The sequence below is a fragment of the Phallusia mammillata genome, chromosome 3, assembly GCF_965637545.1.
Source record: "Phallusia mammillata chromosome 3, kaPhaMamm4.hap1.1, whole genome shotgun sequence".
Lineage (NCBI taxonomy): Eukaryota > Metazoa > Chordata > Ascidiacea > Phlebobranchia > Ascidiidae > Phallusia > Phallusia mammillata.
This window is the reverse complement of record NC_137254.1, coordinates 5,322,720-5,332,507: the sequence shown is the minus strand read 5'-3', so window position 1 is coordinate 5,332,507 and position 9,788 is coordinate 5,322,720. Positions and strand designations below refer to the sequence as shown.

The 9,788-nt window shown below is 46.0% G+C and overlaps 1 protein-coding gene and 50 non-coding genes across 51 annotated transcripts in view; 1 reads left to right on the top strand and 50 right to left on the bottom strand.

The window, feature by feature from the left end:
- Positions 1-9,788, top strand: part of LOC145218824 (uncharacterized) — a 56,394-nt gene that overhangs the window by 31,872 nt on the left and 14,734 nt on the right. The window lies entirely within an intron of this gene.
- On the bottom strand, positions 24-106 carry Trnal-cag (transfer RNA leucine (anticodon CAG)). Its single transcript has one exon. It is a non-coding gene; the product is annotated as a tRNA-Leu (tRNA).
- On the bottom strand, positions 201-283 carry Trnal-cag (transfer RNA leucine (anticodon CAG)). The gene has a single exon. It is a non-coding gene; the product is annotated as a tRNA-Leu (tRNA).
- Trnal-cag (transfer RNA leucine (anticodon CAG)) lies at positions 373-455 on the bottom strand. The gene has a single exon. It is a non-coding gene; the product is annotated as a tRNA-Leu (tRNA).
- Positions 536-618, bottom strand: Trnal-cag (transfer RNA leucine (anticodon CAG)). The gene has a single exon. It is a non-coding gene; the product is annotated as a tRNA-Leu (tRNA).
- On the bottom strand, positions 809-891 carry Trnal-cag (transfer RNA leucine (anticodon CAG)). Its single transcript has one exon. It is a non-coding gene; the product is annotated as a tRNA-Leu (tRNA).
- Positions 972-1,054, bottom strand: Trnal-cag (transfer RNA leucine (anticodon CAG)). The gene has a single exon. It is a non-coding gene; the product is annotated as a tRNA-Leu (tRNA).
- Trnal-cag (transfer RNA leucine (anticodon CAG)) lies at positions 1,146-1,228 on the bottom strand. The gene has a single exon. It is a non-coding gene; the product is annotated as a tRNA-Leu (tRNA).
- On the bottom strand, positions 1,318-1,400 carry Trnal-cag (transfer RNA leucine (anticodon CAG)). Its single transcript has one exon. It is a non-coding gene; the product is annotated as a tRNA-Leu (tRNA).
- On the bottom strand, positions 1,481-1,563 carry Trnal-cag (transfer RNA leucine (anticodon CAG)). Its single transcript has one exon. It is a non-coding gene; the product is annotated as a tRNA-Leu (tRNA).
- Trnal-cag (transfer RNA leucine (anticodon CAG)) lies at positions 1,644-1,726 on the bottom strand. The gene has a single exon. It is a non-coding gene; the product is annotated as a tRNA-Leu (tRNA).
- On the bottom strand, positions 1,807-1,889 carry Trnal-cag (transfer RNA leucine (anticodon CAG)). The gene has a single exon. It is a non-coding gene; the product is annotated as a tRNA-Leu (tRNA).
- Trnal-cag (transfer RNA leucine (anticodon CAG)) lies at positions 1,970-2,052 on the bottom strand. The gene has a single exon. It is a non-coding gene; the product is annotated as a tRNA-Leu (tRNA).
- Positions 2,243-2,325, bottom strand: Trnal-cag (transfer RNA leucine (anticodon CAG)). Its single transcript has one exon. It is a non-coding gene; the product is annotated as a tRNA-Leu (tRNA).
- Trnal-cag (transfer RNA leucine (anticodon CAG)) lies at positions 2,406-2,488 on the bottom strand. Its single transcript has one exon. It is a non-coding gene; the product is annotated as a tRNA-Leu (tRNA).
- On the bottom strand, positions 2,582-2,664 carry Trnal-cag (transfer RNA leucine (anticodon CAG)). The gene has a single exon. It is a non-coding gene; the product is annotated as a tRNA-Leu (tRNA).
- Positions 2,754-2,836, bottom strand: Trnal-cag (transfer RNA leucine (anticodon CAG)). Its single transcript has one exon. It is a non-coding gene; the product is annotated as a tRNA-Leu (tRNA).
- On the bottom strand, positions 2,917-2,999 carry Trnal-cag (transfer RNA leucine (anticodon CAG)). The gene has a single exon. It is a non-coding gene; the product is annotated as a tRNA-Leu (tRNA).
- On the bottom strand, positions 3,094-3,176 carry Trnal-cag (transfer RNA leucine (anticodon CAG)). The gene has a single exon. It is a non-coding gene; the product is annotated as a tRNA-Leu (tRNA).
- Positions 3,266-3,348, bottom strand: Trnal-cag (transfer RNA leucine (anticodon CAG)). The gene has a single exon. It is a non-coding gene; the product is annotated as a tRNA-Leu (tRNA).
- Trnal-cag (transfer RNA leucine (anticodon CAG)) lies at positions 3,437-3,519 on the bottom strand. Its single transcript has one exon. It is a non-coding gene; the product is annotated as a tRNA-Leu (tRNA).
- Trnal-cag (transfer RNA leucine (anticodon CAG)) lies at positions 3,600-3,682 on the bottom strand. The gene has a single exon. It is a non-coding gene; the product is annotated as a tRNA-Leu (tRNA).
- Trnal-cag (transfer RNA leucine (anticodon CAG)) lies at positions 3,873-3,955 on the bottom strand. Its single transcript has one exon. It is a non-coding gene; the product is annotated as a tRNA-Leu (tRNA).
- Trnal-cag (transfer RNA leucine (anticodon CAG)) lies at positions 4,036-4,118 on the bottom strand. Its single transcript has one exon. It is a non-coding gene; the product is annotated as a tRNA-Leu (tRNA).
- Trnal-cag (transfer RNA leucine (anticodon CAG)) lies at positions 4,212-4,294 on the bottom strand. Its single transcript has one exon. It is a non-coding gene; the product is annotated as a tRNA-Leu (tRNA).
- On the bottom strand, positions 4,384-4,466 carry Trnal-cag (transfer RNA leucine (anticodon CAG)). The gene has a single exon. It is a non-coding gene; the product is annotated as a tRNA-Leu (tRNA).
- Positions 4,547-4,629, bottom strand: Trnal-cag (transfer RNA leucine (anticodon CAG)). Its single transcript has one exon. It is a non-coding gene; the product is annotated as a tRNA-Leu (tRNA).
- Positions 4,820-4,902, bottom strand: Trnal-cag (transfer RNA leucine (anticodon CAG)). Its single transcript has one exon. It is a non-coding gene; the product is annotated as a tRNA-Leu (tRNA).
- Positions 5,203-5,285, bottom strand: Trnal-cag (transfer RNA leucine (anticodon CAG)). The gene has a single exon. It is a non-coding gene; the product is annotated as a tRNA-Leu (tRNA).
- Positions 5,366-5,448, bottom strand: Trnal-cag (transfer RNA leucine (anticodon CAG)). The gene has a single exon. It is a non-coding gene; the product is annotated as a tRNA-Leu (tRNA).
- Trnal-cag (transfer RNA leucine (anticodon CAG)) lies at positions 5,541-5,623 on the bottom strand. The gene has a single exon. It is a non-coding gene; the product is annotated as a tRNA-Leu (tRNA).
- On the bottom strand, positions 5,712-5,794 carry Trnal-cag (transfer RNA leucine (anticodon CAG)). The gene has a single exon. It is a non-coding gene; the product is annotated as a tRNA-Leu (tRNA).
- Positions 5,875-5,957, bottom strand: Trnal-cag (transfer RNA leucine (anticodon CAG)). The gene has a single exon. It is a non-coding gene; the product is annotated as a tRNA-Leu (tRNA).
- On the bottom strand, positions 6,148-6,230 carry Trnal-cag (transfer RNA leucine (anticodon CAG)). The gene has a single exon. It is a non-coding gene; the product is annotated as a tRNA-Leu (tRNA).
- On the bottom strand, positions 6,311-6,393 carry Trnal-cag (transfer RNA leucine (anticodon CAG)). The gene has a single exon. It is a non-coding gene; the product is annotated as a tRNA-Leu (tRNA).
- Positions 6,486-6,568, bottom strand: Trnal-cag (transfer RNA leucine (anticodon CAG)). Its single transcript has one exon. It is a non-coding gene; the product is annotated as a tRNA-Leu (tRNA).
- Positions 6,658-6,740, bottom strand: Trnal-cag (transfer RNA leucine (anticodon CAG)). The gene has a single exon. It is a non-coding gene; the product is annotated as a tRNA-Leu (tRNA).
- Positions 6,821-6,903, bottom strand: Trnal-cag (transfer RNA leucine (anticodon CAG)). Its single transcript has one exon. It is a non-coding gene; the product is annotated as a tRNA-Leu (tRNA).
- On the bottom strand, positions 6,997-7,079 carry Trnal-cag (transfer RNA leucine (anticodon CAG)). Its single transcript has one exon. It is a non-coding gene; the product is annotated as a tRNA-Leu (tRNA).
- On the bottom strand, positions 7,169-7,251 carry Trnal-cag (transfer RNA leucine (anticodon CAG)). Its single transcript has one exon. It is a non-coding gene; the product is annotated as a tRNA-Leu (tRNA).
- On the bottom strand, positions 7,332-7,414 carry Trnal-cag (transfer RNA leucine (anticodon CAG)). Its single transcript has one exon. It is a non-coding gene; the product is annotated as a tRNA-Leu (tRNA).
- Positions 7,605-7,687, bottom strand: Trnal-cag (transfer RNA leucine (anticodon CAG)). Its single transcript has one exon. It is a non-coding gene; the product is annotated as a tRNA-Leu (tRNA).
- On the bottom strand, positions 7,988-8,070 carry Trnal-cag (transfer RNA leucine (anticodon CAG)). Its single transcript has one exon. It is a non-coding gene; the product is annotated as a tRNA-Leu (tRNA).
- Positions 8,151-8,233, bottom strand: Trnal-cag (transfer RNA leucine (anticodon CAG)). Its single transcript has one exon. It is a non-coding gene; the product is annotated as a tRNA-Leu (tRNA).
- On the bottom strand, positions 8,327-8,409 carry Trnal-cag (transfer RNA leucine (anticodon CAG)). The gene has a single exon. It is a non-coding gene; the product is annotated as a tRNA-Leu (tRNA).
- On the bottom strand, positions 8,499-8,581 carry Trnal-cag (transfer RNA leucine (anticodon CAG)). Its single transcript has one exon. It is a non-coding gene; the product is annotated as a tRNA-Leu (tRNA).
- On the bottom strand, positions 8,662-8,744 carry Trnal-cag (transfer RNA leucine (anticodon CAG)). The gene has a single exon. It is a non-coding gene; the product is annotated as a tRNA-Leu (tRNA).
- On the bottom strand, positions 8,935-9,017 carry Trnal-cag (transfer RNA leucine (anticodon CAG)). Its single transcript has one exon. It is a non-coding gene; the product is annotated as a tRNA-Leu (tRNA).
- Positions 9,318-9,400, bottom strand: Trnal-cag (transfer RNA leucine (anticodon CAG)). The gene has a single exon. It is a non-coding gene; the product is annotated as a tRNA-Leu (tRNA).
- Positions 9,481-9,563, bottom strand: Trnal-cag (transfer RNA leucine (anticodon CAG)). The gene has a single exon. It is a non-coding gene; the product is annotated as a tRNA-Leu (tRNA).
- On the bottom strand, positions 9,656-9,738 carry Trnal-cag (transfer RNA leucine (anticodon CAG)). Its single transcript has one exon. It is a non-coding gene; the product is annotated as a tRNA-Leu (tRNA).

The following is a 9,788-nucleotide window of genomic DNA, read 5'->3' as shown; positions in this document are numbered from 1 at the left end:
ATATTCCAGAAAAACAAAAGAATTGACAGGAGCGGGATTCGAACCCGCGCCTCCAGGGGAGACTGCGACCTGAACGCAGCGCCTTAGACCACTCGGCCATCCTGCCTGTTGTTGGTCAAATAGTTTCAGCATTACTGACATAATTTTCAGAAAAACAAAGCAAAGTTTTAGAAAAAAAAAAAAAAAAAACAATATTAAATTGACAGGAGCGGGATTCGAACCCGCGCCTCCAGGGGAGACTGCGACCTGAACGCAACGCCTTAAACCACTCGGACATCCTGCCTGTTGTTGGTCAAATAGTTTCAGCATTACTGACATAATTTTCAGAAAAACAAAGCAAAGTTTTAGAAAAAAAAAAAAACAATATTAAATTGACAGGAGCGGGATTCGAACCCGCGCCTCCAGGGGAGACTGCGACCTGAACGCAGCGCCTTAGACCACTCGGCCATGCTGCCTGTTGTTGGTTGACTAAATTTGGGCATTACTGACGCAATTTTCAGAAAAACAAAACAATTTTCCAGAAAAACAAAAGAATTGACAGGAGCGGGATTCGAACACGCGCCTCCAGGGGAGACTGCGACCTGAACGCAGCGCCTTACACCACTCGGGCATCCTGCCTGTTGTTGGTTGACTAAATTTGGGCATTACTGACGCAATTTTCAGAAAAACAAAACAGGGGGAAGACTTCGACCTGAACGCAGCGCCTTAGACCACTCGGCCATCCTGCCTGTTATTGGTTGACTAAATTTGGGCATTACTGACGCAATTTTCAGTAAAACAAAACAATTTTCTAGAAAAACAAAAGAATTGACAGGAGCGGGATTCGAACCCGCGCCTCCAGAGGAGACTGCGACCTGAACGCAGCGCCTTAGACCACTCAGCCATCCTGCCTGTTGTTGGTTGACTAAATTTGGGCATTACTGACGCAATTTTCAGTAAAACAAAACAATATTCCAGAAAAACAAAAGAATTGACAGGAGCGGGATTCGAACCCGCGCCTCCAGAGGAGACTGCGACCTGAACGCAGCGCCTTAGACCACTCGGCCATCCTGCCTGTTGTTGGTCAAATAGTTTCAGCATTACTGACATAATTTTCAGAAAAACAAAGCAAAGTTTTAGAAAAAAAAAAAAAAACAATATTAAATTGACAGGAGCGGGATTCGAACCCGCGCCTCCAGGGGAGACTGCGACCTGAACGCAACGCCTTAGACCACTCGGCCATCCTGCCTGTTGTTGGTCAAATAGTTTCAGCATTACTGACATAATTTTCAGAAAAACAAAGCAAAGTTTTAGAAAAAAAAAAAAACAATATTAAATTGACAGGAGCGGGATTCGAACCCGAGCCTCCAGGGGAGACTGCGACCTGAACGCAGCGCCTTAGACCACTCGGCCATCCTGCCTGTTGTTGGTTGACTAAATTTGGGCATTACTGACGCAATTTTCAGAAAAACAAAACAATTTTCCAGATTAACAAAAGAATTGTCAGGAGCGGGATTCGAACCCGCGCCTCCAGGGGAGACTGCGACCTGAACGCAGCGCCTTAGACCACTCGGCCATCCTGCCTGTTGTTGGTTGACTAAATTTGGGCATTACTGACGCAATTTTCAGAATAACAAAACAATTTTCCAGAAAAACAAAAGAATTGACAGGAGCGGGATCCGAACCCGCGCCTCCAGGGGAGATTGCGACCTGAACGCAGCGCCTTAGACCACTCGGCCATCCTGCCTGTTGTTGGTTGACTAAATTTGGGCATTACTGACGCAATTTTCAGAATAACAAAACAATTTTCCAGAAAAACAAAAGAATTGACAGGAGCGGGATCCGAACCCGCGCCTCCAGGGGAGATTGCGACCTGAACGCAGCGCCTTAGACCACTCGGCCATCCTGCCTGTTGTTGGTTGATTAAATTTGGGCATTACTGACGCAATTTTCAGAAAAACAAAACAATTTTCTAGAAAAACAAAAGAATTGACAGGAGCGGGATCCGAACCCGCGCCTCCAGGGGAGACTGCGACCTGAACGCAGCGCCTTAGACCACTCGGCCATCCTGCCTGTTGTTGGTTGACTAAATTTGGGCATAACTGACGCAATTTTCAGAAAAACAAAACAGGGGGAAGACTTCGACCTGAACGCAGCGCCTTAGACCACTCGGCCATCCTGCCTGTTGTTGGTTGACTAAATTTGGGCATTACTGACGCAATTTTCAGTAAAACAAAACAATTTTCTAGAAAAACAAAAGAATTGACAGGAGCGGGATTCGAACCCGCGCCTCCAGGGGAGACTGCGACCTGAACGCAGCGCCTTAGACCACTCGGCCCTCCTGCCTGTTGTTGGTTGGCTAAATTTGGGCATTACTGACGCAATTTTCAGTAAAACAAAACAATATTCCAGAAAAACAAAACAATTGACAGGAGCGGGATTTGAACCCGCGCCTCCAGGGGACACTGCGACCTGAACGCAGCGCCTTAGACCACTCGGCCATCCTGCCTGTTGTTGGTCAAATAGTTTCAGCATTACTGACATAATTTTCAGAAAAACAAAGCAAAGTTTTAGAAAAAAAAAAAAAAAAACAATATTAAATTGACAGGAGCGGGATTCGAACCCGCGCCTCCAGGGGAGACTGCGACCTGAACGCAACGCCTTAGACCACTCGGCCATCCTGCCTGTTGTTGGTCAAATAGTTTCAGCATTACTGACATAATTTTCAGAAAAACAAAGCAAAGTTTTAGAAAAAAAACAAAACAATATTAAATTGACAGGAGCGGGATTCGAACCCGCGCCTCCAGGGGAGACTGCGACCTGAACGCAGCGCCTTAGAACACTCGGCCATCCTGCCTGTTGTTGGTTGACTAAATTTGGGCATTACTGACGCAATTTTCAGTAAAACAAAACAATATTCCAGAAAAACAAAAGAATTGACAGGAGCGGGATTCGAACCCGCGCCTCCAGGGGAGACTGCGACCTGAACGCAGCGCCTTAGACCACTCGGCCATCCTGCCTGTTGTTGGTCAAATAGTTTCAGCATTACTGACATAATTTTCAGAAAAACAAAGCAAAGTTTTAGAAAAAAAAAAAAAACAAACAATATTAAATTGACAGGAGCGGGATTCGAACCCGCGCCTCCAGGGGAGACTGCGACCTGAACGCAACGCCTTAGACCACTCGGCCATCCTGTCTGTTGTTGGTCAAATAGTTTCAGCATTACTGACATAATTTTCAGAAAAACAAAGCAAAGTTTTAGAAAAAAAACAAAACAATATTAAATTGACAGGAGCGGGATTCGAACCCGCGCCTCCAGGGGAGACTGCGACCTGAACGCAACGCCTTAGACCACTCGGCCATCCTGCCTGTTGTTGGTCAAATAGTTTCAGCATTACTGACATAATTTTCAGAAAAACAAAGCAAAGTTTTAGAAAAAAACAAAACAATATTAAATTGACAGGAGCGGGATTCGAACCCGCGCCTCCAGGGGAAACTGCGACCTGAACGCAGCGCCTTAGAACACTCGGCCATCCTGCCTGTTGTTGGTTGACTAAATTTGGGCATTACTGACGCAATTTTCAGAAAAACAAAACAATTTTCCAGAAAAACAAAAGAATTGACAGGAGCGGGATCCGAACCCGCGCCTACAGGGGAGACTGCGACCTGAACGCAGCGCCTTAGACCACTCGGCCATCCTGCCTGTTGTTGGTTGACTAAATTTGGGCATAACTGACGCAATTTTCAGAAAAACAAAACAGGGGGAAGACTTCGACCTGAACGCAGCGCCTTAGACCACTCGGCCATCCTGCCTGTTGTTGGTTGACTAAATTTGGGCATTACTGACGCAATTTTCAGTAAAACAAAACAATTTTCTAGAAAAACAAAAGAATTGACAGGAGCGGGATTCGAACCCGCGCCTCCAGAGGAGACTGCGACCTGAACGCAGCGCCTTAGACCACTCGGCCATCCTGCCTGTTGTTGGTTGGCTAAATTTGGGCATTACTGACGCAATTTTCTGTAAAACAAAACAATATTCCAGAAAAACAAAAGAATTGACAGGAGCGGGATTCGAACCCGCGCCTCCAGGGGAGACTGCGACCTGAACGCAGCGCCTTAGACCACTCGGCCATCCTGCCTGTTGTTGGTCAAATAGTTTCAGCATTACTGACATAATTTTCAGAAAAACAAAGCAAAGTTTTTAAAAAAAAAAAAAAAAAACAATATTAAATTGACAGGAGCGGGATTCGAACCCGCGCCTCCAGGGGAGACTGCGACCTGAACGCAACGCCTTAGACCACTCGGACATCCTGCCTGTTGTTGGTCAAATAGTTTCAGCATTACTGACATAATTTTCAGAAAAACAAAGCAAAGTTTTAGAAAAAAAACAAAACAATATTAAATTGACAGGAGCGGGATTGGAACCCGCGCCTCCAGAGGAGACTGCGACCTGAACGCAGCGCCTTAGACCACTCGGCCATCCTGCCTGTTGTTGGTTGACTAAATTTGGGCATTACTGACGCAATTTTCAGAAAAACAAAACAATTTTCCAGAAAAACAAAAGAATTGACAGGAGCGGGATTCGAACAAGCGCCTCCAGGGGAGACTGCGACCTGAACGCAGCGCCTTACACCACTCGGCCATCCTGCCTGTTGTTGGTTGACTAAATTTGGGCATTACTGACGCAATTTTCAGAAAAACAAAACAGGGGGAAGACTTCGACCTGAACGCAGCGCCTTAGACCACTCGGCCATCCTGCCTGTTATTGGTTGACTAAATTTGGGCATTACTGACGCAATTTTCAGTAAAACAAAACAATTTTCTAGAAAAACAAAGGAATTGACAGGAGCGGGATTCGAACCCGCGCCTCCAGAGGAGACTGCGACCTGAACGCAGCGCCTTAGACCACTCGGCCATCCTGCCTGTTGTTGGTTGGCTAAATTTGGGCATTACTGACGCAATTTTCAGAAAAACAAAACAGGGGGAAGACTTCGACCTGAATGCAGCGCCTTAGACCACTCGGCCATCCTGCCTGTTGTTGGTTGACTAAATTTGGGCATAACTGACGCAATTTTCAGAAAAACAAAACAGGGGGAAGACTTCGACCTGAACGCAGCGCCTTAGACCACTCGGCCATCCTGCCTGTTGTTGGTTGACTAAATTTGGGCATTACTGACGCAATTTTCAGTAAAACAAAACAATTTTCTAGAAAAACAAAAGAATTGACAGGAGCGGGATTCGAACCCGCGCCTCCAGAGGAGACTGCGACCTGAACGCAGCGCCTTAGACCACTCAGCCATCCTGCTTGTTGTTGGTTGGCTAAATTTGGGCATTACTGACGCAATTTTCAGTAAAACAAAACAATATTCCAGAAAAACAAAAGAATTGACAGGAGCGGGATTCGAACCAGCGCCTCCAGGGGAGACTGCGACCTGAACGCAGCGCCTTAGACCACTCGGCCATCCTGCCTGTTGTTGGTCAAATAGTTTCAGCATTACTGACATAATTTTCAGAAAAACAAAGCAAAGTTTTAGAAAAAAAAAAAAAAAACAATATTAAATTGACAGGAGCGGGATTCGAACCCGCGCCTCCAGGGGAGACTGCGACCTGAACGCAACGCCTTAGACCACTCGGCCATCCTGCCTGTTCTTGGTCAAATAGTTTCAGCATTACTGACATAATTTTCAGAAAAACAAAGCAAAGTTTTAGAAAAAACACAAAAAATATTAAATTGACAGAAGCGGGATTCGAACCCGCGCCTCCAGGGGAGATTGCGACCTGAACGCAGCGCCTTAGACCACTCGGCCATCCTGCCTGTTGTTGGTTGATTAAATTTGGGCATTACTGACGCAATTTTCAGAAAAACAAAACAATTTTCTAGAAAAACAAAAGAATTGACAGGAGCGGGATCCGAACCCGCGCCTCCAGGGGAGACTGCGACCTGAACGCAGCGCCTTAGACCACTCGGCCATCCTGCCTGTTGTTGGTTGACTAAATTTGGGCATAACTGACGCAATTTTCAGAAAAACAAAACAGGGGGAAGACTTCGACCTGAACGCAGCGCCTTAGACCACTCGGCCATCCTGCCTGTTGTTGGTTGACTAAATTTGGGCATTACTGACGCAATTTTCAGTAAAACAAAACAATTTTCTAGAAAAACAAAAGAATTGACAGGAGCGGGATTCGAACCCGCGCCTCCAGAGGAGACTGCGACCTGAACGCAGCGCCTTAGACCACTCGGCCATCCTGCCTGTTGTTGGTTGGCTAAATTTGGGCATTACTGACGCAATTTTCAGTAAAACAAAACAATATTCCAGAAAAACAAAACAATTGACAGGAGCGGGATTTGAACCCGCGCCTCCAGGGGAGACTGCGACCTGAACGCAGCGCCTTAGACCACTCGGCCATCCTGCCTGTTGTTGGTCAAATAGTTTCAGCATTACTGACATAATTTTCAGAAAAACAAAGCAAAGTTTAAGAAAAAAAAAAAAAAAACAATATTAAATTGACAGGAGCGGGATTCGAACCCGCGCCTCCAGGGGAGACTGCGACCTGAACGCAACGCCTTAGACCACTCGGCCATCCTGCCTGTTGTTGGTCAAATAGTTTCAGCATTACTGACATAATTTTCAGAAAAACAAAGCAAAGTTTTAGAAAAAAAACAAAACAATATTAAATTGACAGGAGCGGGATTCGAACCCGCGCCTCCAGGGGAGACTGCGACCTGAACGCAGCGCCTTAGAACACTCGGCCATCCTGCCTGTTGTTGGTTGACTAAATTTGGGCATTACTGACGCAATTTTCAGTAAAACAAAACAATATTCCAGAAAAACAAAAGAATTGACAGGAGCGGGATTCGAACCCGCGCCTCCAGGGGAGACTGCGACCTGAACGCAGCGCCTTAGACCACTCGGCCATCCTGCCTGTTGTTGGTCAAATAGTTTCAGCATTACTGACATAATTTTCAGAAAAACAAAGCAAAGTTTTAGAAAAAAAAAAAAAACAACAATATTAAATTGACAGGAGCGGGATTCGAACCCGCGCCTCCAGGGGAGACTGCGACCTGAACGCAACGCCTTAGACCACTCGGCCATCCTGCCTGTTGTTGGTCAAATAGTTTCAGCATTACTGACATAATTTTCAGAAAAACAAAGCAAAGTTTTAGAAAAAAAACAAAACAATATTAAATTGACAGGAGCGGGATTCGAACCCGCGCCTCCAGGGGAGACTGCGACCTGAACGCAGAGCCTTAGAACACTCGGCCATCCTGCCTGTTGTTGGTTGACTAAATTTGGGCATTACTGACGCAATTTTCAGAAAAACAAAACAATTTTCCAGAAAAACAAAAGAATTGACAGGAGCGGGATTCGAACACGCGCCTCCAGAGGAGACTGCGACCTGAACGCAGCGCCTTAGACCACTCGGCCATCCTGCCTGTTGTTGGTTGACTAAATTTGGGCATTACTGACGCAATTTTCAGAAAAACAAAACAGGGGGAAGACTTCGACCTGAACGCAGCGCCTTAGACCACTCGGCCATCCTGCCTGTTATTGGTTGACTAAATTTGGGCATTACTGACGCAATTTTCAGTAAAACAAAACAATTTTCTAGAAAAACAAAAGAATTGACAGGAGCGGGAATCGAACCCGCGCCTCCAGAGGAGACTGCGACCTGAACGCAGCGCCTTAGACCACTCGGCCATCCTGCCTGTTGTTGGTTGGCTAAATTTGGGCATTACTGACGCAATTTTCAGAAAAACAAAACAGGGGGAAGACTTCGACCTGAATGCAGCGCCTTAGACCACTCGGCCATCCTGCCTGTTGTTGGTTGACTAAATTTGGGCATAACTGACGCAATTTTCAGAAAAACAAAACAGGGGGAAGACTTCGACCTGAACGCAGCGCCTTAGACCACTCGGCCATCCTGCCTGTTGTTGGTTGACTAAATTTGGGCATTACTGACGCAATTTTCAGTAAAACAAAACAATTTTCTAGAAAAACAAAAGAATTGACAGGAGCGGGATTCGAACCCGCGCCTCCAGAGGAGACTGCGACCTGAACGCAGCGCCTTAGACCACTCAGCCATCCTGCCTGTTGTTGGTTGACTAAATTTGGGCATTACTGACGCAATTTTCAGTAAAACAAAACAATATTCCAGAAAAACAAAAGAATTGACAGGAGCGGGATTCGAACCCGCGCCTCCAGGGGAGACTGCGACCTGAACGCAGCGCCTTAGACCACTCGGCCATCCTGCCTGTTGTTGGTCAAATAGTTTCAGCATTACTGACATAATTTTCAGAAAAACAAAGCAAAGTTTTAGAAAAAAAAAAAAAAAAACAATATTAAATTGACAGGAGCGGGATTCGAACCCGCGCCTCCAGGGGAGACTGCGACCTGAACGCAACGCCTTAGACCACTCGGCCATCCTGCCTGTAGTTGGTCAAATAGTTTCAGCATTACTGACATAATTTTCAGAAAAACAAAGCAAAGTTTTAGAAAAAAAACAAAACAATATTAAATTGACAGGAGCGGGATTCGAACCCGCGCCTCCAGGGGAGACTGCGACCTGAACGCAGAGCCTTAGAACACTCGGCCATCCTGCCTGTTGTTGGTTGACTAAATTTGGGCATTACTGACGCAATTTTCAGAAAAACAAAACAATTTTCCAGAAAAACAAAAGAATTGACAGGAGCGGGATTCGAACACGCGCCTCCAGAGGAGACTGCGACCTGAACGCAGCGCCTTAGACCACTCGGCCATCCTGCCTGTTGTTGGTTGACTAAATTTGGGCATTACTGACGCAATTTTCAGAAAAACAAAACAGGGGGAAGACTTCGACCTGAACGCAGCGCCTTAGACCACTCGGCCATCCTGCCTGTTATTGGTTGACTAAATTTGGGCATTACTGACGCAATTTTCAGTAAAACAAAACAATTTTCTAGAAAAACAAAAGAATTGACAGGAGCGGGAATCGAACCCGCGCCTCCAGAGGAGACTGCGACCTGAACGCAGCGCCTTAGACCACTCGGCCATCCTGCCTGTTGTTGGTTGGCTAAATTTGGGCATTACTGACGCAATTTTCAGAAAAACAAAACAGGGGGAAGACTTCGACCTGAATGCAGCGCCTTAGACCACTCGGCCATCCTGCCTGTTGTTGGTTGACTAAATTTGGGCATAACTGACGCAATTTTCAGAAAAACAAAACAGGGGGAAGACTTCGACCTGAACGCAGCGCCTTAGACCACTCGGCCATCCTGCCTGTTGTTGGTTGACTAAATTTGGGCATTACTGACGCAATTTTCAGTAAAACAAAACAATTTTCTAGAAAAACAAAAGAATTGACAGGAGCGGGATTCAAACCCGCGCCTCCAGAGGAGACTGCGACCTGAACGCAGCGCCTTAGACCACTCAGCCATCCTGCCTGTTGTTGGTTGGCTAAATTTGGGCATTACTGACGCAATTTTCAGTAAAACAAAACAATATTCCAGAAAAACAAAAGAATTGACAGGAGCGGGATTCGAACCCGCGCCTCCAGGGGAGACTGCGACCTGAACGCAGCGCCTTAGACCACTCGGCCATCCTGCCTGTTGTTGGTCAAATAGTTTCAGCATTACTGACATAATTTTCAGAAAAACAAAGCAAAGTTTTAGAAAAAAAACAAAAAAACAATATTAAATTGACAGGAGCGGGATTCGAACCCGCGCCTCCAGGGGAGACTGCGACCTGAACGCAACGCCTTAGACCACTCGGCCATCCTGCCTGTTGTTGGTCAAATAGTTTCAGCATTACTGACATAATTTTCAGAAAAAC